This window comes from Toxotes jaculatrix, chromosome 8, assembly GCF_017976425.1.
Source record: "Toxotes jaculatrix isolate fToxJac2 chromosome 8, fToxJac2.pri, whole genome shotgun sequence".
NCBI lineage: Eukaryota > Metazoa > Chordata > Actinopteri > Toxotidae > Toxotes > Toxotes jaculatrix.
In genome coordinates, this window is record NC_054401.1 from 7,984,282 (window position 1) to 8,008,403 (window position 24,122).

Below are 24,122 nucleotides of genomic sequence, written 5' to 3' on the forward strand. Positions count from 1 at the left end.
TGAAACTTCACAAACACCCAACTCTGATTTTCACCCTGCTCTGATTTTGAATTGCCGTTTGTTATTTAATACTGAAACAGATGAAACTTTGAATGATAGACATGCTGGGTTGCCTGTAGCAATCTAGGAAATTGGCTTGCTGCCCAAGTGGTGTGGCACCACCCCACCTGTGTCAGATTGTTATAATTACAGCCATAGATACAGTATGTGACGGTGTAAAATTACTAAACATTTCTATATGAGGCCTCAAGTCACCTCAAGCAGTTGTAGTTTTCTACAACTGCTGATCAACATTAAGGAAAAAACAATTTACTAATCATACCTGTCAGCACTACAGCCAGTGCTTACAGGCTCAGATTTAAAATGCCTTAATTCAAGCATTTTTCTCTTTAATCTACAAGGCCTCCTGAGTGTTTGTGCTCTTTTAAATATACTGTGGAATGACTGTTTGTAGCCTCAGGATTTGTCTCATATTTCTCCCTCAGATCAAGACTGAAATGGGCCAAAAATGCCTCCACGAACTCTGCTTCATCTTAATGGAACTCAAATGGCTTGAAGCAACAGGGATCTCTCACCAGGTGAGTTTAACCTGTTAATGAAGAATCTTAAGGAGGACTTTACAAAGAGCACCTTGATTTGTTCAGTTAAACAGGTCTTACTCATATGAACTTGTTTAAATTGTATTTTGCTTTAGCATGGTCTTGCATATAGTTTATTTTCAGACCTATTTGTCTTGATGCTGTTTTACCTACCTTACCTAAATCTGCCATTTCAAAACTCTCAGACTGCAAAGGGAAAAACCTGTGTATATGGTCTCTCTTGGCAAATATTACAGTCAATATGGAGAAGAGAACACTTAAAAATTTCTAAGAATGTATATTCAAGCTAATTAAGCAGTATGGGGTCTGTGAATGTATATTGCTGAAAGTATGGGTGTGTGTTGACAGTGGAGAGGAAACAATTAATCAGTGAGTTGACTGAGATGAAATGATCAACAATGATAAGCTATTTCAGTAATCAATAAATTGTTAAAATAATTTCTCAAGCAATTTGTCAAAACCTCTGGTTTACGCTTCCCTATTGTGAGCATTTTTTATTTTTTTGTCTATGATATAACTGAATATCTTTGGATTTTGGACTGTTAAACAAAACAAGCAACACAAACACATCATCTTGGACATATAGAAGTTCTGATGGGCTTTTTGGACAATTCATAGACCACTCAACTCACTGATTATTTGGAAAAAATAATCTGCAGATGAATCAGCAATTAAATTAATTTCTGGTTGCAACCTTGGTTTGCAGTATGAGTGTATTCAGTGTGTACCTGTATGTGTTTGTATGCATTGTGCTCTACATGATGGCATCTTTGTCCCTTCCTCCCTATCCTTGTCTCCCTCTTTCTACTGTCTACTGTATGTGGATGTGTCATGGAGGAGACGTTAGGGCCCTGCCTGCTGATTTATTCATGATATGACTTTTAATATCATTTACTGGGACTTGGGAGTCTGCATTTCAAATAGGCCTGCAGGCACCTTTGTGCGCCCGTGTGCATGCGCACGTGTGACAGAGACAGACAGAAACAATGCACTTAAATATGCACATGAATGTGTGTTTTTGTATCTGTGTGTACATGCAGGTATGTGTGTAAATTGGCAAATGCAGTTACATTTGTGTGTGAGGATTTATTTTTTCTGTCGGGATGAAATCGTGACAAATTGTGTTTGTGACAAAGTGTGTTTGGGCCAGTGAAGAGCTGGACCTCATGATGATTGCCTGTAATATGGTTGTGATTGAATTATCGGGCAATAGTAGGAAGTCATTGTGTAATGGGCAATAGCAAGCAATGAGGCCGATACCAATCTGTTTAGCAGATTAGGGTGTGGAAAGGAATGCAGAAGGAGGTGTCTAGTTTCTGTATTGGGTGACTGTGTTGTAAGCCAATGTATGTGCTTACTTGTATGTGTGCCTGTGTGTGTGTGTGGGTTTTCATTTGATTTATTGCTATGTATTTGTCGGTACATGTTTGACAGTTACTCTAGGAAAGCCACTGAACGTTGCCGAGACAGACGTAAACCTGCAGCAAATGTAAAATTAGTTTTGCCTACTGTATGCTGAAATCCACTTCCCATGTTTTATATGTACTAGATAGATGGATATTCAATTTAACAGCCTCAAAGACACATTTCACATATATTTTTTTGTCAATTAGCTCCATATGTGTGCTTTTTTTTTTTTTTTGTCTAACCATACCTATTAGTGACTATAATTAAATGATGAGGAATAGGTGGGTGGATGGAACAGGAGGTAGACAGAGAAGGGGGCGGCTGGAAAGCGTGATTTAATTTGGTTATGATCTAATTTGCTTTGATTAAAAATGTATGCAAATCCCTCTTAGCATAAGGGATCAGTGAGGAGAGGCGACACCTCGCTTGCTCTCTCTCGCTCTCGCTCTCTCTCTCTCTCACTCCCGCTGTCATCCCCTCCTCCTCCTCCTCTACTTTCAGTCCTCCTCCTCGCTCTGTCTGGCCACTAAAGTGAGATGTGTGAATTGGAAAGCACAGTGTGTACATGTGTGCATGTGTTGTTGGAGGTGTGTTCTTTTTTTAAAGCGATGAGAGGAACCCACTCACGTTGGGTGTTATTGCACCTCATATCTATCGGCTGAGTGTCTGCTACAGGCTGGCTCTGGGTGTGAGGCAGTTCTGTGAGATTGTGTGTGTGCGCGCATGTGTGAGTGTTTGTTTAGCCTGACCCCGTCTGCCAGTGAGCCCTGTGTAGGAGTGACTTTGCCAAGCTGCCTATGTCTCCCAGAGGTTGATCCTCTCCACAGCCCACTGCTGAACACAATCTCCTCTTTTGAGTTTCCTTCACCATGCTGCAATTCTTATTGCTCTTTCTTTCTTTTTCTGCCACTCAATCAGTCCCTCGTCCATAAACACACACAAACACACACTGCTGTACCCTCCAACTCTGTCCAGTCTGTCCTCTGTGCTCCCGGCCACCGACAACCTTCAGCCTGAGAAACAAGCCTCACACAGTGTGCATGTGCACCTGCGCTGTGAATGTTTTTGTCTGTGTTCATCTAGGCCAGCTAGATAACTGCATCTATTTGCATGGGGGCTCAGAGTATTCATGTCACTCTCAATTTCTCCCCGTCTCTGCACTCTCTCTCAGCCTGTCACCACTGCCTCTGCAAGTCTACTGTAATGAACTCTGGTTTGCCTCGGTGCAATCCCTCTTCTCCCTCTCCCTCTCCCTCTCCCTCTCTCTTGTTAGCCTGCCTCCAGCCAGCCAGGCAGCCAGCATACCTATCCGTCATCTGGCTCCAGTCAACTAGCCAGTTAGCCAGTGAGTCTGTCAGCTGTCACATCAGGAGGATGACTAGTTAGTTGGTCAGCATCACCAAACCGGTGAGTCCACCAGACAGCAAACTTAACAGCACTGTTGAGGCAGTTATAGTTAGATTTAGAGATCACAAGTAAGAGGTCCAAGTTGAAGTTGTTGTTTTCAGTCTTTAGTGTGTGGTTTTTAGAATTGTTTCTTATTAAAAGCCCTTTATTTTAAACATGTTTAATTTTTACCACCGTAACTGGGACATTACTGTGAGGGGGAAAAAAAATCCTGAAAAAAAACTGTGAAAAAAAAGAAATTGTGGTCTTTCACGAGGGAGTGCGTATTGTTTTATCATTCAGTAAGGGTTTCAGTGCAGTCACAGCTTTCTGTACCTGAAGTTCATCTGCACTCTCATGATGTTCTTTCTCCTCCAACTCTCTGCAGATTTTAACAATTTTGTAGTTTTTTTCCCCCCTGCATTTTCAAGCCCTTTGAAGTCAAATTCCAGCATAGATGTGCTGGTCAGTCAGTTTCTCTTGAATGCTTTGGTACAGGAACACAGGAGAATTCAGTCTCACAGGATTTCAGAGATTTTCTAGCTATGTGAGATGCACTGACCATGTCTGGGCGTGTGACATCAGAACTCACCAGAAAGTTCCTTCTGTTATTTCCTCCCAGTCTCACCTTTTCCCTCTTGTCTGTGTTCATAATGAATCACTTTAATGAAGTGCAGATTTTTCACAGTTAAAATATTTCCAACTCACTCAGGTTTGTCTTTGCATCAGTTCACCTGCCACAGGGTGAATTAGGATCTAATCACGCCTACCTTGTGTTGTTTTCTGTATTTAATTAGTTGTTCAATGTATGCTTCTTTCTGACTGTCAATACTGAAAAATATGAGTATATTAGTGGAAATAGTTCAGTTTAAGGTTATTGGTGTTTGTAGGTTTCAATTTACTCCCAGACAGGTAATCAGTCAGTAGAGTCAGCCATTTTTTTATACAGTCAATCAGTCAGTTTGTTCACAGTAAAAAAAAAAAAAAGTTTATTCACAGAGTCAGTTGGTCAGTCAGTCAGTAACTCAGCCATTCATCCAGTCAGCCAGTTAACTCAGTCAGTCAGCCATCCGGGCTGTGTCTGCTCTCTTACATAAACAGGGCGACAGATGCTGAATCATCAGCTGCCCGCTGGAATGCTCTCTCTACCCAGAGGGTGCCAGGAGGGAAGACAACATACACAAACACACACTCATGAACTCCCTCAAACACACACATACACACTGGGCTAACTGTATGCATTCATGCAAACACTGTGCACATACTGGCGTGCATGTACGAACACACACGTGCACACGCTGCATGTTGTGCACTATTTCACATGAGACTCACTCCTCATGATTGAACTCCAGAGGGGAGACAGTAGAAGAGTGAGAGAAGAAGAGAACCACAGGGGTGAGAGAGAGCGAGAGAGGTTGAGTGTGAGACAAAAAGAGAGAGAGGGAAAGGCTTGCAGATAGACTGACAGAGAGTTCAAGAGAAAGAGAGAGAAGAAAGAAGAGTGAGATCTTCCCTCAGCTGTCTGTGAGGGTTTTGATGTGGTTTAAAAGGTTTTTCATGTTACGCAACTTTGAAGATGAAGTGTTTGATGTTTAGTTTGCTAGTTTGTTAGCTATTGGATTAAACTCTCTACCTTCTACCTCTCTTTCTCTGCAATTTATCTGATTAGTGCTAGGAGCTTGCGTCACCCCTCTTTTTGCCTTTGTCTTCAATGATACTCAGAAGGGTGTTTTTCAGCGTCTCTTCAGAAACTTGGCACCTATCATCTATTTATGGGAGAAGCAATTGAAACTGGAATAACGGTCCTATTTGCCTGCCTGTCTAGCCTTTCAAAAACACGACTGAAATGCTGATGGAACAATGACAACTATTTCTCCCTTTTTTCCCTCTCATCTCCCCCGTTTCTCTCACTACCTCTTCCAATCTCGCCTCTCCATGTCCCCTCAGCATGGGTGATTCATTTGTCTCCAGCACAATATAGCACAACATGGGCTCGCGTCCGTCCATATTGCCACAGTGCTTATTTGTCGAACGCCGGGGATTTCATAAATGTATTTCCACACTCTCTCCTTCCAGCAATTTCCTTCTCTGCCCTTCGTCTTTTCCTCTCTTTCACTTGTTCCCTTTCCTCTCCACCAGCAACATACACACGTTCCCCGTTTCTCCCCTCTCTCTCCCTCTCTCCCTATCTCTCTTCTCCATCCCTCTCTCTGTTCCTCTCTCATCAGACGAATGTAAGAATAGAACAGGGGAAGCCCTCTCACCTCTCCCTGCATGCCGGCTAATTAGCATATTCATGAGAGGTACCATAAATTATACATGAGATCCGGAGGGGAAACAGAGGCAGAAGAATGAGACGCGGACACACATTCTCACACTCATGCACACACATGCATGTGCACGTCCTCCCATATGCAGGTACGCTCATGCACACACTCACAAATAAACGCACACATAGGCACATCCTCACTTTCTCTTCCTCTCACACCCTCTCTCAATCACACAACACAGACGGAGAGATACAGACAGGTAATTGGTGAGAAAGAGTGTGTGCTACAGTACATTGGCAGTGTGCAGGGGAGACGGCACACACAATATTGAAAGGGAGAAGTAGAAGTCACTCTCAGTCAAACAGAAAATGCAGTGCACATGCAGGCACAATGTTCAGGCTGGCTATATGTTCCCCACACTTGAAGGTGCAAGGGTTTAGGCACTAAGTAAGGTTAATGCAACTGGGGTTAATGCTAAAAGGATACTAGAAAGGAGCGAGTTAGATTAAGACAGATTTTGAGGTCACAGTTTTACATTAGAACCAATAAGAGAAAAAAAACGAAAGGCCAGAAGGTCACTGAGATTATTCCAAAATGTGACATCCATATTAGAGGAATAATCACTGCTTTAATAGCTTGAACGGAATTAAAACATCACAAGTTCAGCTGCTTGCTGTCTTTAGTTTGAGCAAGAGGCTGTAAGTTATGTACTGTCCTTCAAGCTAAATCATATTTGTTCTAAATCCAATTAATGTGTTTTCTCTCTTACGTGATGGATATCTCACTTTGGAGCCAGACTCTGACTCAGCATGCTGACAGATGACTCGACATCTTTCTCCACATATATCATATTTACATATGGGCCAAAACAAATGCAATGAGATGAAAGCTGACTAGAGAGTGGAATACCTCCAAGATGTGTGCTCTTTAGGATGAAAAGAGTGTTTTCTTCAGTTATGAGAGTAAAGACACATCTATGACATTCCACGGTAGCATCATTTAAAAAGGCTTTACATCCCTAAAAAAATGTAAATCTGACAAATAAAAGTTTGTTATGTATTCGGGGGGGTTGCTCCAAACCTCAAAACCACATCTGAGAACCTAGAACATAGGTCCACACATTCAACTGTCCTTGATACCTTTTCTTCAATAAAACTGATTTAATCTATATGGAATCATATTTGTACTGTATATTTGTCACCTCATTTGCACTTATTTAAGGAACTGCAAACAGGTGCCAATGTGTTGAATAACATACTGCAGATACCTACACACTTATACAACAATCATAATTCCACTTCATTTGCATTAAGAAAAATGTGCTTTTAAGGCTCGGGAACTGAGCAGATTAGATTAGAGCAAGATGTGCGGTTATTAGATAATGCTTTGCAGAGTAGATCCATATGGCGCTCTTAACCAGACTGCCAGGCATGGCTGGATGATAAAAGTTCTGTTGAAATGATGTGGATATGGAGAAGTGTAGCCACAGCCTGTAGTGGAAGCAAGTGATTTCAGAAAGCTGCTGCCATACATGACAGTATGTTAAAGTGTGTGATGTTACAGCTAAAAGGTTCCCCCTCTGGCTTGCATAATGCTGTGCTACGCTCATAGCTGAAACCCACATTCTAGCCCGCGGATAGGCAGTAGGGATCCTGCCATACATGCTTAAGTGCTCACGACAATTAGCTGATTCTGGGTGGTTTGGATCTAATTGAAACACAAGGGATTGAGAGCAATTGAGAGGTTTGCCTCTCCAGCGTAGATGGAATATTCATGAACATGTTGCCAGGACTTATCGTGTTCATCCAAGTTCTTCAGTGTTCGCCCAAGAGAATCTGCTTTCCTTTATCCATTGGTTTCCTGGATCCATTAGTCTCTTGATGTAGAAACAGAGGCTGAGACGGGTTTCCTCATCTCCATGTCATAGTGTGTAACAATGTATGAGAACTTACATGGTACTGTGCGTGTGACACTTCTCATGAATTTGTGGTACGCTGTATGGCTTTGTAGAAATTAGAGAATTTGTCAGTGTCTGTGTTTGTCTGCAGGACTGTGTGTGTGCGTGTGCGCGTGAGTGTGTGAGTGAGTGTGTGTCTTGCTCTGTGGACATAGTCAGGAACTTCTCCATGAAAGCCTGTCTGACTGTTACGTGGTAAACTTACCTAATGTAGACCTGGCAGACCTGAGTGCATAGAAAAAAAAACAGGCTGTAACAACCAATCTTCAAAAATCATCAGCAATTGTTTTAGTCACATTATAAATTTCATGGCTGATGAAAGTCCGCAACCCAAACATTGTCTCTAAAGTGTGCAGCCCCTTTCTTTCACTCTCACTGACTCAACTGGCCTATACATCCATCCTATACATCATTTCAGTTGAACGATTTCACGCTCTTCAAAAACCTATTGAGCATCATCCAAAATGCAGGTCCTTTAAATTAAACACAAGGCTCTTTTAACTGAAAAAGTGACATTTGGTGGATAGGCATTCTCTGCTGGTACAAAACAACAAAACACATTCAAGAACTGAAACAATAACGTGAAGAAAATGCACTTTAAATCTGCTGCAAGTTTTAATAGAAATACACTCTAGTTTCTCTGCGAAATGATAACGTACTAGTTATTGAGTTAGCAATACTAACATTACCCTATGTCTTGTATGTTTTGATATTTCTTTCTTATTTTTTTTTTTTTTTTTTTTTTTTTTTTAGAATATTTCCTATGTCCTCTGGGGCACCAGACTTTTCACCCAAAAGCAGTTCTGCTCTTTTTCATGAATATGAATATCTAATTTCAAATGTGAGTGTGTGTGCGTTTATGTCTGCCTATGAATGTGTGCATGGCTGTCCACGTCTGTGTGTGTGTGTGTGTGCGTGCGTGTGCGTGTGTGCGCGCGTGTGTGTGCTCTCTTAGTGCGGGTGGCAGGAGCTAATATCAGATTACGAATGTAAATTGGCAGAGTGGCTCTCTCTCATTATCACTAATAAGACTATGGCCTCGCTCTCTGTGCCCCCCCCCCCACTCTCTCTCTCTCTCCCACTCTCTCTCTCTCTCTCTCTCTCTCTCTCTCTTTCTCTCTCTCTCTCACTCTCTCTCACTCACTCACTCACTTTCTGTGGTTGGTTAGATGAGAGAGAGATGAGCTGATAGAGAGAGAGAAGAGGGTTACCGCAACCCTGTTCCTGAAAGCAAATGATTTCAAAATGATCCACATGTACATGTGATGACACACACTGATATAACACATAGACACACATACCACAAATCTCACACATCACAAGCAAAGACGGCTGAAGCTCTGCAAATGATTCTTATGTATAGAAACTCTTTTTGAAATAAATGCTCTCTACACTGAAGCCTCTTTCTCTCCTTTCTTTTTCCCTTTCTCTCACTTACAATGCGAAGTGTAACATGTACATACCCACTCACTGTCGTTGTTTCTTCCCCTGTCTCATACACAATTACACATGTATGCACACCACCATTCTTCAGACATCAGTCCAAGGACATTACACTAAATGAGACAAAGGTTTATTTTTAGATACAGAAAATTTCAGAGACAGAACCAATGCACAGCATACAGACTAACACTCAATTATTCTTACTATTCTTATTGTCACAAATGCACCGTAGTTCATAATCTAAGTAATAAATCTGTTTATCATGTATATATATATATATATATATATATATTTCACCAAAGATGTGAATTAAGATAAAGGATGCCAGAAAGACAGAGAAGCTATTGTAATGGTACTGTAGTCAATTATGGAGCTGATTGGATATATGGAGATCAGAGATATCACTGCAAGTCATCTGAACATAATGTGTATTTGCTTATTTTCAATGAGAATGTGTGTAGACGCAAGTTGTTGTTTTTCTGTTTGTTTGTTTTTTAAATCTATGGACATATGTAATTATTCTAGAATATAAACTTTGACTAATGCAAAAATGTGCACAAAATTGTGTTTCATCATCTGTCATTGTTCTAACTAAGAGACATAGTCACAGCACCAATATATTCATAATCGTATTATTTTTTCCAGGTCTCTTTCTCTGTCTCTCCTTTCCTGTCCTGTCTTACCCGTCTCTCCATGGACTACATTCATTCAGTAATTACATTTCAGCCATTATTCTCGCCTGACATTTCTGTACAGTTAATCATGCCCATTTTGCCACCAAGCACAGGTCAAAGTGTGTGTGAATGAGAAGAGGGTAAGTGTGTGTGTGTGTGTCTGTGTCTGTGTGAGTGTGTGAGAACCTAAAAGGATGAAATTACATGTGAATCATGCCTGCCTGCCAGGATGTCTGTGTGACCACCCTCTTGACTATATGTGTGTGCATTTGCATGTATTATCCTATTTATTGATCTGTCTTGAATATGTGTAATTAATCTGTCAGAATCGGAATGATCATCATCATTTATTGGCAAAGTATGTAAACGAGTATTGAGTATTGTAATGAGTATTTGTACTACACAGTGTTTGTAGATGTGAATCAGGGTGTAATAACTATGTGAAGAAGCAAGAGTGGCTGTAGCAGATGATAATGGCCAGATATTTATGAAGGTGATGGCATGAGGAAAGAAACTGCTCCTGTGTACTGTTCTGTATGTTTCTGAGTTGAAAAAGGTGTTCAGGGTGTGAGGAACCTGGAATGATTTTCCCTGTTCATTTCCCGATTCTGGGAGAGTACAAGTCTTAGAGGGTGGGCAGCGTAGAACGAGTGATTTTTTTAAATTTTTGCTCTCTTTACTGTTCACTGCAGTCTGTATATTGCTGCATATGTATATGTGTACTGTACACGCATTTGTTTGTCCCTACAGTTTGTCATGGCACAATATAATACCAGGGTAATGATGTGCAAAGTGATTATGTGCAGCCACCCACTCTCACCAGGAGGGTCACAACCCTTGGCCTTGGATGCACCCTTGTATACACTTGCCTTTGTGTGTGTGCGTGTGTGTTTCAAGCCAATCTGGCTGGCGTCTGCTCACTCCTCTATCCACTGCAGGCCGTCTGCTGTCTTTTATTTCTGCTTTAATGACCTATAAAGGGACTGTTACTTTTTAAATAAACCATAAAGCAGGGGTCATAAAAGGGGAGTGCAATTCTGGGCACAGGCCAAGCTCTGAGAGAAGTGTGTGCCTCAGTGTCTATGTGTGCTTGGGTGTGTGCATGCGAGTGTGTGTTTATGCACATGTTGCATATGTTGCTATGTGCCGCAGCACAAAAAGCCGAACCCACAGCCAAGCAGATATCACAGTCTGAGAGAGCTCAGGATCAACTGCGTGTCAAATGCAAGTCTGTAAAATCATAAACCTACATAAATGGTGACCTTGCTTCACATAGAGATGAGTGGGTGGGTGAGGAGCAGGTCCAAGGCTAGAGCTTCTTTTTTTTCCAAGCCACTATCTTGGAGCTGCTGTAGTGGGTGTAGAAAGAAGCGAGCCTGGGGCGGCTTCAGTAGCTCCTCATACAATGAATAAACCCCTTTACAGCAACTTGTATCACGGAGGACTCTTTTATATTCCCATGACTGGCACAGGAAGCTTATGAAAGTGCTTAGAGATGCTGAGAAGTGGTTGAGGCAGGTTCAACCAAGCACTACTGACAGTAATATATGGGTCTTAATAGGTGCATGCTGGTAATATCTGCAGGAGGTGTAATTTCAGTAATGCTTGTGACAGAAAAAATAAAAAAAAGTTTAGGAAACAGTAAAGTGCCTGTCTTAGAAGAAAGGTCTTTGCACCATGCATATTTACGTCTTAGTTAGAGGATTGTGTGGGTGCAAGTCATCCCTCCCTGTCTCTCTCTTCTACCACCTCCTTATGCGCTGCGATTCCAAAGCTGAGCATAAAAAAGGGGGGAAAAAAAATAATTGCCCGTTTTAGCAGAGTGTAACGTCGAAAATGTGTGTCGCTCATGCAGAGCTTCAAACGGGCTCGGCGAGGAACAGAGAGCAAATCTTAGCACGCCGCGTTTAGGACATCAAACGGGCCGCAATCAACCGTTTCGCAGAGAGGAGGAGGGGTGACAGGAGGGGCTTGGAGGTGGTGGCGGCAGTGGGGGGCTCATTTCCTTTGACGCTCATGCACTTCTTCTCCCATAAGAAGATGTTTAGCTACTTCAAGCATCTATCGAGAGAAACAGAGAAAGAGAAAGGCACTGAATGTGAGACAAGGTATTGGGTGATACGGACGTGGAACTGGAACAAAAGGTGCAAGAGGTGGGAGAGAGATGAGAGGACAGAGAGATGGACAGTACAGGGTGAAAGAGTGAAATCTCCAACTTTTTAAAATATTTCCCTAAGATGTCATCATCTGCTTGCAGTCTTTTCATAATTAGAAGGCAATCTTATTTTCCATGCAACTGACAAAATAGACTGATTTAGCTTTTACATACAAACAGTTCTCGTTGCAGTGCTCCTTCACTGTTGCTCACCCCTCAAGAGAAACTGTTTGGTGGAAAAACTTCTTGTGTTAATTCAGAATAGACGCACAGGTGGGATTTCACTGACAAGACCATAAATTTCATCCATGGAGAAAAAAGGAATAAAACACTGCCTTGTATCTAAAGCTCCAAATAACAAAGATTATTTTCTTTATTGATTAATTTGCCTGCTATTTTTTTTTTATTAACCATTCACTCATTTAACCTGTAAAATGTGGCAAAATAATGAAAAATGGTCATTTCTCAGAACTGAAGTTGACATCCTTAAATTGCTTGTTTTATCCAACTATTTTTATCCAGCTATTTCAGCTAATGCCACCAGCTGGTCAAAGATTTCACTTGGGAAATATCTTAAATTATAGTTAATGGATTAGAACAAATTTTGGTACAGACATTTGTGGTTAATTTGTCCAATAATTTGGTTAATGACTAGATATTATACCTGTAAAACCCCAAATTCTTAGGTGTAATTTGTGTTTAGGGCTACTTTGCAAGTGTTTGCATGCTAACATGCAAAACTAAGATGGTAAATGTGGCAAACATTTGCTATACATCAACATTTTAACATTGGCATTGCTAGCATGTTAACATGCTGATGTTAACATTTAAAAAAAAAAAAAAAAAATTTAGAGAAATTAAGGAGGCGTCCTTAAAATGCTTGTTTTGTCTGACACAGTCCAAGAAAAATATCCAAAGGATATTGCTGTGTAATTTAGTGGTTACCATAGTGGTTTGTACCATTAGAGACACTTAATATATCTTAAGTGACAAATTTGTACTGTAAATGGATGCATCTGCATTATTTGACACTGACATTTTAAATGGCCATTTTTGCCAACAGTTGTCACAATGTGGAAAAACGTGTCTACATTTGTCCTTCACAATCCTCAAAACACATTGTTAGAGCAGGACTTGTTGTGAGGAATGTTAACAATGTGGGCTTTATTTACAGAAACTGCAGAACGAATGTTTTTTCCTCAATGTGACAAATATCTGCTGACAAAAAAATAACCAGATATATTCAAAATGTCAAGGTATGCCTTTAATTCCTTTGAAATGAACCTTTTTCAAGTGGTACAAATTTGTCTTTTTATGGGCAATGCCACAGTGACAAGCTATTTGTTGCAAGCTGTTCTTTAAAATGCAGACAAAACATGCAGGGAGAAACCTTTCCTCTGGTTGCTTACTTCAGGGTAACAGTCTTTTATTTCATAAACCTGCAGTAGATTGACAGGCTGACAAGCTGCAATAAAGTGTTCTTTGATCCTTCTCACACTCAAAGCTGCACTCCGCTCATTCTAGTCTTCAACTTAACATGTAACTTTTACATTACAAAGATCCTTGCCTCCAATCACCTCTTCAAACACGTCATCTCTCTGCTAGTCGCACTGTTTCTTCTCTCCTTGCCTCACCTCTGCTTTTCCTTCATTCTGCCAAGTCGCTTTGTGCTTTTCATTCTTAATGTTAATTCACCTGTGATCTTTCACTGCTCTCTCTCCACTCTGTCTTTCTCTCTTTTTTTCCCCCTTCTTTTCTCGCATCTCTCCTTCACTTCTTTTGTCCTTGATTACCTAGTAGTGAGCTCCTGGCTGTGTCTCCCTGCCACTGGGTAATGGACTATTTGCATGCAAATGGCAGTGCCTGGAAAGATTAGACAGGGTGGAGTGGATGGTGGAGGAAGCAACGGAGGAGGAGGAGGAGGAGAATGAGGAAGGCAAGGAGACAGACAGACTTTATTGAAGGAGGGAAAGGAGGTGGAAAAGAAGCTCAAAACCAGATGAAAGGCAGGGATGAGTGCATTCTGCTTTTTATCGTTTCGGCTGTCTGGAGGTCTAGATGATTGTCTTCGTTAAGACACTATTATTGACAGTTATTTCTGTGTGTGTGTGTGTGTGTGTGCGCATGTGCATCTTTGTGCAGCTGTGTGTTTGTGACTTCAAGTCTACGTGATGCTCAAAGACTGAGAAAGAAAAAGTTTGAACGCCTGTGCCTCAGTATTTGCATGTTTATGTGCGCCTAACTAGCTTAGCTCCAAACTTGTGGAAGATAGGGCACTGCGGCATCTCTATTTCTGAAAAATTAAAGCTGGAGACCAAAGGTTTTTTGTCTGGAGAGAGAAGCCCAGGCCTAGCTGCCTCCTCCCCCTCCTCCGACTCCTCCAAATAAATAAGAATTTTTGATTACAGTAATCAGGGCCATTAATAATGCAGACGCTGTGATGATGCAGAGGAGATGAAAGATGGCTCTTCTCAACCTTTCTGTGTTAGGAGCGAGGGGAGATAGCTGCTAGCTAGCCACACACACATACGCACACTTTCGTACATGCACATGCACACACACACACACACACATACGCAAACACACGCAAACACTCACCCACAAGTATTCAGCATCAGTGGAGACTTGAGACCCAAAACACAACCTAAAAGAGATATAAAGTTTTAGGGCTATTTTCATCCGACTCCCAATTATATTTGGTACAACAGTCCTGACTAGTTTTACTGCTCAGAACAAGGGTTACGTTTAGGTAATTTTGCGAGTTGCTGACGGGTATTATAGAAATAAGACACAACAGTAAGTGGCTCTTTATTTCACAGAGAGAATTGGAGAGTTGGGGATTGGATTTGCAGCATTTGATTGTTCTCCTTAGCACTTTGTGAATGCTCCATCTCACACCTACCTCTCTCTCACACGCACACACAAAATCAGAACATATTACATACCTCACCTTCCTCACTCTCCCTCTCTCTGTCGCACACACACACTCCTCGCACCGTGTATACCTCTCCTTCCCTGAGGGTGAGTTGGCAGCAGGCCAGTAGAGGGGAGAGAATGCATAAAGAGCTATTGTGGCTGTTGTCGTTAATCAGGCCCGTATGCTTTCTGACAGCAGCATGCGAGAAAGGAAGACTGTCTCTCCTATAGCCTCTCCATACGCTTGCTCTTCTCCATTAGCCTACACCAGCCAGACAGACAGTCTCCAGTTACAAAATGCTAAAGCGTAATGGCACACAATATCGAAAGAGCAAAGGAGGCAGAGGGAGGGCGAGACATGGGAGAGGGTTGTATAGCACCAGGGTGGCATGAACTGGATGTCCCACTACCCCACCAGCATCCCAAAATTCGCTTTGGAGCCAAACTGCTGGTGAGTTAACAGAGATAAATGAGGGGTTAAAGATGGAGCTCTGTGTGTGTGTGTGTGTGTGTGTGTGTGTGTGTGTGTGTGTGTGTGTGTGTGTGTGTGTGTGTGTGTGTGTGTGTGTGTGTGTGTGTGTGTGAGTGAGTGAGTGAGTGAGTGAGTGAGTGAGTGAGTGAGTGAGTGAGTGAGTGAGTGAGTGAGTGTGTGAGTGTGTGTGAGATTCTATCTGTGTACATCTACATGTTGGCTCGTGTCCGCTGGTCCATCTGTTGGCATATCCGTGAGCATGCACTTCTGCCGGGCACATGGTAGGACCAATCATATGTGCTAATATGTATGTGTGTGTGTGTTCATCACAGATCCACAGAGACCATGTCAAAGACTGTGTTTGCTACAGGTGTAAGCCCTGAACATCTGGCTGGCACATTTCAAACGCTCAGAAAGGCGGGGGGGAAAGGGGCAAAGCCACAGAGGAGGGCTGTACCACAGTCATTAAACAGCAAAGGACTGGGGGGTGGGGACTGGACCGCACCACTATGGTATACACCTGCTCCTTGCACGTCTGTCTGCCCACAAACCAGTATTCTTCCACTATGCGTTCATGCAGGGCAGTGGCCAACCATCGAAAACGACAACAAGGCTAAAAAAAGCAGACATCTGGAGCCAATCAAGACCGCAATGGTTCATCAGTAGTGAAAGGGGAATACCGGTTTACGAATTTAGATTATTTTCATGACCTGGGCCAATCAGTGATGATGACACAACAACTGTTACAACAACAACTACTCTTTTAGACTGTGATGCTGCGTCAGTATAGATCTTTTTATCTCACATAAGGGAGGAGTATTTGGGGACTTCTGATGATAAATAGATTCACCAAAACTCCAAAAAAAGAGGTTCTGAGTCATTCAGGACATTATCCCATTCACCTGGTTTGAACCCACTGTCCTCAGAAAACATCACTAGTTAAAAACATAGCTGTTTTCTTTTATATGCCTAGTCTGACGAGATTTTGCATGTAGTTAATTTGATGCCCTTAAAGATGAAAAGACATTTTTTTTTATTGATCATATAATGGGCTCTCTTTCGCCCAATTTTTGTGACTTTCCAAAAAATTTGACAGCCACATCCATTTTCTAGAGTTATTGGGCAGGTGTGGTAAGGTGTGAAAACAGGACGAGAGCCAAGCCTGTTCTCTGTGCTGGCAGCAAAAGAGGTGTTGCACTTATAGAAAGGAGGAGCAAAGTGAAAGTTCTGAAAAATAGGATATGATGACGTGATCCTATCTCCCCTTAACCTTGAATTTAATTGTATTTTGTTTTAAAGGTACCCTAGGAGATGCAAATGTCTGTTACCTGTAAACGCAAGATTTTATTTTCTGTAGCCTGTGATTCTGTGATTTTTTGATCTCTTTCATAAAGGACTTCTGCTTTATTTTTAACCCTACACTATAATGAGTGACTTCTTGCTTCACCTTCAGAACACCTTTTTGACACCACTTTTTTGTGGATGACTCATTTTTCCATTCTTGTCCTGAATGAATGTCTTCCCCTGGAGAGGAAGGATGTTTAATGGTCTCCTCTGAGGCTTTGTGAGGCCTGTCAGCTTTACTGCACTGTATTTAGCCCTCACAAATAAGCAGGCAATAGAAGAGCATGTAACACAAGATGATCTGTGATGGCAGTCAATGCCAAATGACTACATAAATTTAGTTATTTCTACCATATACTGCTACAGTGTCTTGGTATACACAGTGGTGTAAGCCAAAGGCATTTACAGTATGTTGATCTTCTGAAGACATTATGACATGGTGATTTAACTAATGCACTCATTACATTATGCAGAGGCCAGTAGTTAGCTACAGACAACACTTGACCTCTGTTGAATTCCAGTTACATCATCTCCAGTAGGGATTAATGCACTGTACGCTCTCTCAGCATGGAGTTTACACATGAATGATGGAAGCACAGTGCCGGATTTAACATTCATACTATGGGCACTTACATGTCAGCACACATCAGCTGGAGTCAACTATGCTCATAGTGTACGTGATTCACATGACAGAGAGGAGAATTAGGCTCAGAGCGTAGACTCTCAATGGGGTCCGAAGCACTGCTCACGTCAGCTTCAATCGAATCTGGGTGAGTCAGGTTGAGAGGGTGATGCATGGTCGGACTCTCAATGCTTGTTCTGTTCGATCTTGCAATGAGCTCGCACGGGTTTTGACTCAAAGTCGGTCCCAATTCACCGCAGCGCCTGCTTGGATTTGGCTCATAGTTGCTTCAGTTGTGATTCAGACTGGACGTCCACTCAGCTTATCATCTGTTCTCATTTGACAGAGAGTCACTTTATCTGACAGAGGAGTCTCTCCACCACAGCTCAACATGAACGTGCCGGTCCAGTCTACTTCAGTCACGGGCTGCAAGTCGTGTAGCATGTCATCTGATGCCTGCTGTGTCTGCAGATGCCAGGACGGCTACCTTTGTTGTAGGACAGGGCACAGGTCACCACCCCTCTGCCTCTGTCTCTCTTCCCCTCTTTTTTCTCCTTTTTCCTCTCCTTCAGTCTCTCTACCCCCCTCCTCCCCTCACCTGCCTCACCCTCCCTCTCTCATACTCTCCCCCACTCCCTCCTCTTTTTTTCACTCCTCTGCCCTGACACGTTAGTCAAATCTGCCCATTATGCGCTTCGTTGGCCATGCATTGCTTTTTATATCTGGCATAAAGCAGCCAATGACACTGAAAAGAGAGAGCACATGAAAAGAAAAAAGGGTCCACACATAGAAAGGACTCTCATGGTTTGGTAGCCTTTAAATGCGAGCATCTAAGAGTAGGGATCAGTCATCAGTGTCACTGTTTGTTTTTCTGAATGCTTCCTCATCATTGATGTATACAGGGTAAGACAGAAGGCTTGTTACAATAATTATACACTCTGCAGTATGGCCTATCATTTAGCACAAAAGACAGGAGGATGTGTCTCAACAAGAGCAGGCCAAAACTGTTTTCCATTGTAAACTGGGTTGATGATTTTGTAGTAGTGTTCTGCCCATATTCATAAATGTACACTAATGTTATGTACTTATTTAAAGCATAACTTTGAATGAAATGGCAAAAAAAAAAAAAAATTTAAATCAGTAACTATCTGATCTGAGTGAGTAAACAAGATTACGAATCTGACCAGATACTCCATGCTATGACACATTTTTGTCAGTGCCAGTTCAGTATACAACCGTAGGTGGTTGACATTTTCAGTGGATTGACAAAACCATCTCTTTAGAGAGATGGTGCAAATTTAACTCTGAAATAATGGCTGGAATATTCTGTGGTGTTGCATGGTGTGCTCAGCCCTGTTATACCACTTAATTTGTATAGATCCCATTAGAACTGAACGCTATATTTTTAGGCCAAGCAGTTGGGCAATGTGGCTCCTGTAATGTAATAGGAAATTGGGCATTGTCAGTACCCGTAGCACAAGATGTGTGCAGTACTGAAGTCTAAAAACGAGATGTTGTTGTCCTGGGTTGCATCAGAATGTGGCTGCATGTTGTACAAGTGACCTGCAAAGTTATGCCAACATTGGAGCTTGGTTGTCAACCTTCATCAATATAATATGCTGTCAGAAGTTAAGGCAGAGGAAGACTGGCACAGTTCATACCTCCACAGAGTTTGCAAGGTAATCTTGCTGGAAATTGGAGAAACTGGACTTAGCGCTTCAAGCTCTTTTACTGCTAGTGGCATCATGGAGAAGTCCAAGAAGGTAGAGTGTGCAAAGTTCCTTCATGTCGCGGGAGATGGTGGCTATCAAAGTATGTAATACTATAGACTTTTAGGACGATGACAGACAAAATAGATGTGCTGAGGAAGTTTCAGGACTCTTGTGAGCCCAGAAAAAATGTACTTCATATACAGTACAACAGTCGGAATCCACTGATGCTTATGTTTTACAGATTTTAATAATAAAACTTAAACTTATTTATTTTTATTTTTTTTCATTTGGACAGTTGCACAACTCTCTGGCATGTGACAGAATAGAATGCGGCATAACTAAACAGTCCTCACACTAGAAAAAGTGATTGACATCTGCCGTACAAGTGAGATTACCTCCAGTCAAGCCAAAGCACTGACAGGATGTAGAAGTGAACAGAATAAAAACAGTCAAACAAAAAGGTTAAAGCCAACAAAGGAAATTCTGAACAAAACTAGTCAAGTTGCAGTAGATGTGGCTTTAAACGCAGACCAAAAAATGTCCTGCAATTGGCCAAACATGTAAATCCTGCCACAGTAAAATTTTGCCATTTTGTCAAGATGTGTTGCTCACAGGATCAGGAGCATCAACATGGAAAGAGAGTGCATGCAACTGAGTAAAGTGAGAGTGGAAATTACTGGAAATTACATGTTCATCGGCACAGTCAAAGTGAAGCATGAAAAACACATCAAGGTGATGGAGGCTGCTGTGACAGAATCAGAAGAAGAAAAGTGGATGAAAGCTTGAGAATAAATAAGAAAGTTGTAACTTTTAAACTGGACATGAGCACAGACTACAATGCAATGTCAGTTAAACATTTATTGTATTCATTGTTAGAGGCAAACTCAGGGCGAGTAAAAGAAAACTTGACATTCATAAAGACCATGATCTCTTCAATGAACTAGGTTACGTACGTATTTGGACCATATACAGATTGAGCACACAGTTACACCCATCATTGCACACTCCCAGGCGGATTCCAGTAGAATCCATGGACAGTACTTGAGGAACTACAGCGCAAGGAAAAATTAGGAGTAACAGCAAGGCAGGCTTAGCCAACAGAGTGGGTTAACAGTTTGGTAATTGTGGTCCCACCCAGGAAAATCCGTATCTGCATGGATCCAAAAGACTTGAACCAAGCTGTCAAATGGGAGCACTACCCATTACCCACTGCTGAGGAAGTAGTTTCCCGTATGCCAAATGCAAAGTACTTTTCTGTGCTAGGCGCTAATCTAGGCTCCTGGCAGTTAAAGCTTGATGATGAAATCTCAAAGCTGTGCACGATACACATTCCGACATTTGCCTTTTGCAATTTCATCTGCATCAGCGATGTTTCAGAGGGCCATGGTACAGATGATTGAAAGACTGGATGGTATTGTAAACATAAATGGTTTGTTTGTTTGGGGAGACTCCTTGGAAGAGCATGACCACAGTCTAAAGAAGCTGTTGGAGAGAGCAAGGGAGTACAACCTGAAACTTCATAAAAACAAATGCTTTATCAGGACAAAAGAAATTGAATACATTGGACACATACTCAGAGCTAGTGGACTGAGACCGTAGGAGAAAAAAGTGGGAGAAGTGACACAGCTATTACTGCCATAGAACAAATAAGCACTGCTGAGGTTCATGGGGATGATCCAGTATCTTGCCAAGTTCATACATTTCACTGCTGGAGTAACACAACACACCACTGGAAAATGTAGGATTATCACCGGCACAGTTTGGGATGGCAACTGAAAGGAAAACTGCCAATCTCAACCTCACTGCTTACTCCAGAGGGAAGAGTCCAGGTACACAGGCAGTTGAGAAAAAAGCAGGAGAAGCAAAAACTCTTCTTTGACAGGCAAACAAGAAGTCTGTCTGACCTGCAAGCCAGAGATAGTGTCAGGGTGCAAAGGGGAGAGACATGGCAGCCAGCCACAGACATCGGACAGATACCATGATGTAGAGCAAACAACAAGACAGCAAGAAATGTAATTAGGTTCTTGGTTAGCGATACTCACAACTCTCCAGCCGCTATAGCTGATATCACACCAACACCGTATCTTCCCCCCCCCCCCCCCCCCCCCCCATCTCCCCTCCACTCTTCCTCTTTCCCTTATCCTGTGCACAAGCACAAAGGCCCCCTGTTGCTGACTGGCTGACGTTGTGTGGTTCGGACCGAGTCACTTTGTTTGTTCTAAATTTACAGAGCCAGGTCTGTGTAGGAACACCTTTTTTTTTTTTCAGCACCCCTGAACAGACAGCTGGCAGACCATGATGAGATATTTGACAAAAACTCCATTGGAGTAAAATTGCTAACTATACCAAACCTATACCTATACCACATGAAGAAGGATGTAATATAACAGTCTTTTGTGCCTTTTAGGTACCCGTAGTTTGGGTTGAACGTAATACAAAAGTCTGGAAATAAGATGTTGTTGTCCTGGGCTTCGTCAGCATGTGGCTGTATGTTGCACAAGTGACCAAAGTTATGTCCACAATGGAACTCAGTTTTCAAGCCTCATCAATATAACAGCTTCTAAATTTTGTTCCGGGAAGCCAACGGTCGAACTGCTGGAGGCATAAAAGCAATTCTGGATCCTGCACAGTGTTGCAACTTTTTGAAATATAGGGCTTTGGCCATGGTTATAGTTCCCTGTGATGGGAGTGAGCTGTGAAGACTATAATCAGTGTCAGCTCACACAGCCAGACCTGACACCGCACACTGTGAGACGCAATATCTCTCCCTCTCTCACACACACACACACATACAAATACACATATGCACATAATACACATACACACACTCTTTTTCAATCTGTCTTTCTTTCTCCATGTCTCTCTGTCTCAGTCTCACACCCACGCTTTCTCTCTCTAACGCACACACAGATGGATGCTGGGTACCATTACAGCGAGTGACCAAGCACACCCGCATCAGGGGTGGACTGGACAAAGAGATTGTCACTCCACATTCAGTGTGTGGAGTGTGTGTTGCTCTCACCAACACAGGAATGGCAGGACTTGTGTCTATCTATGTGACAGTGGATGTGATACCCAATGAAGTGTGTGTGTGTGTGTGTGTGTCTGAGTGTCTGAGTGTCTGAGTATGTGTGTACCTATGTGCATTCCTTGCCTTTTATCTGGGTATAGCCTCAGAGCAATTCACAGCCTGTCACTCACTCTGTAGGACTGGCAGTAAGAGTGAAAGGAAGAGAAGGATGGGGTGGAGGAAGAAAGGAAGGGAAGGAGAGGCCGAGCAGCAGGAGAGAGAAGAGAGATTAAGAACAATTGGGAGATGGAGAAGGACAGTGAAAGGCTGAGAGGGAGGACAAGAGAAGGAAAGGGAGAGATGGTGATATAGAGGAGCAGTGGAGGCTGTGCTCTCCCTTGGGTGCATGGGTTAGGGCAGCCCGCGGGCGCAGTTGGCATGCAGCTGGGCACACTGTCGCTCAGTCCCTACGGCAGGCTGTGTGCTAGCACTGCCTTCCCTCAGAGAGCAGAGGTCGAAGGGAAAGAGGAGTGTATGTGTGTGTATGTAAATGAGTGTGCGTGTATGTGTGTGTGTGGCTGCTGCCTCATCAAAAATGCCAACACTGCTACACATATCTGTTTATGGGCTCATTGCTCAGTCCTGTTGTTGCTCAGGGGGACCATTTGCAGTCACACTTGCATAATGATAATAATAGGGTGACTTGGAGTGGTCGTGTTGTGTGTGAGTGTGCTTGTGTGTGTCTGGATGCATGTGTTTATGTGTATATTGGTTCCCTCCATTTCCTCCCTACCATTCATCTGTCCATCCTTGAGTCCTCAGCTCTCCTCATCTCACCCATTCTTACACCTCCCTCGAGGTGCATCTCCATCTTTCTTATCATGCCCCTGACTTTGCTCCACCCCATTCCTGCCCCATCCTGCCTCCATCAGCCAAGCACCTACACACGTGCCCTGGCATGACCCTGTGGGACACTGCCGGGGCACAGCCCACTTTAACCATACACTGGACGAAAGGTGATGATTACATCACACGCATCGCTGGTCTCCTTGCTCCTCCGCTGAAAACCAACACCCCACCAACCCATCATTAGTTCACATGCCACATTGAGTACGCTCATTTTTCTTCCTCCCCTTTTTCTAATTTTACAGGGCTGGGATCATTTTACACCCAGTGTGTTTTTTCTTTTCTTTTTTTTTTTTTTAACCGCAGGGTGGTTTGGGCCTGCAAAGTATTTTACAGAGGGAGAGAAAGCAGAGAAAAACAGAGAGATGGGGGGAGCGAGAGGTCCCTCCTTGTGTAGTCCAACTTATAGATACGTAGAATCAATGTAATAAAAATTAATTAATCCGTGAAATTAAAATAAAATAAAATAAAGAAAACTGAGAAAAAGAAAAGAAATAAAATAAAATAAGAAGGTGCAACAAGCGACTGGGGCCTAACTTGCCTTTTTCATGCACCCTCTTTTAAGGATGTCCTTTTTTTTATTTAATATGGAATTAATATAATGTAATAGGTAACTGGCAACTTTATAAATGCAAATTAGTCTGACTAAAACATGTAGTGTGATATGAACATGTCAGACCAGCTGCTCATTGTCAGGAAGTTATGTTTCATTTTACCACTTTTGAGAGAAACTGCTACTTTATTCCAAAGGCATACACAAATTAAGCTTCTGTAAGTTAAGGTTACTTCACTACTCGCACATTTAACAGCAAACTGAACGGTTTAACCGGAACAATCATTAATTTGCCCTCTAGTTTCCCAAACAATCTCATAATGTGTGGTTTGCATACCAAGCACTGTAAAGGTATAGGGATAAATACTGCTGCATACTTGCTGTAAAGGTGTCATTTATGCTTGCAAGGACTAAATTCCTGTCTCAAGATGCCTCTACTCAGTCTCAAGGCCATGTGTCAAAATGCCTGCTCACAAACAACAGTACTGCTCATTCTGCTAATTCAAAATCCTACTCTTGAATAGATGAACGAAAGAATTTTTAAAAGGATAGTGTGTTTAATCGCATTAAATCTCAGTACACAGGAACACGTACTGTACAGTGTGAGCCCAGGCTTTTAAAATGTATTCTCTGCCTTACCTAACATAACCTGTTACCTCACATGTTTTCTTCAAGCATTTGTTTTGGCATGCATGT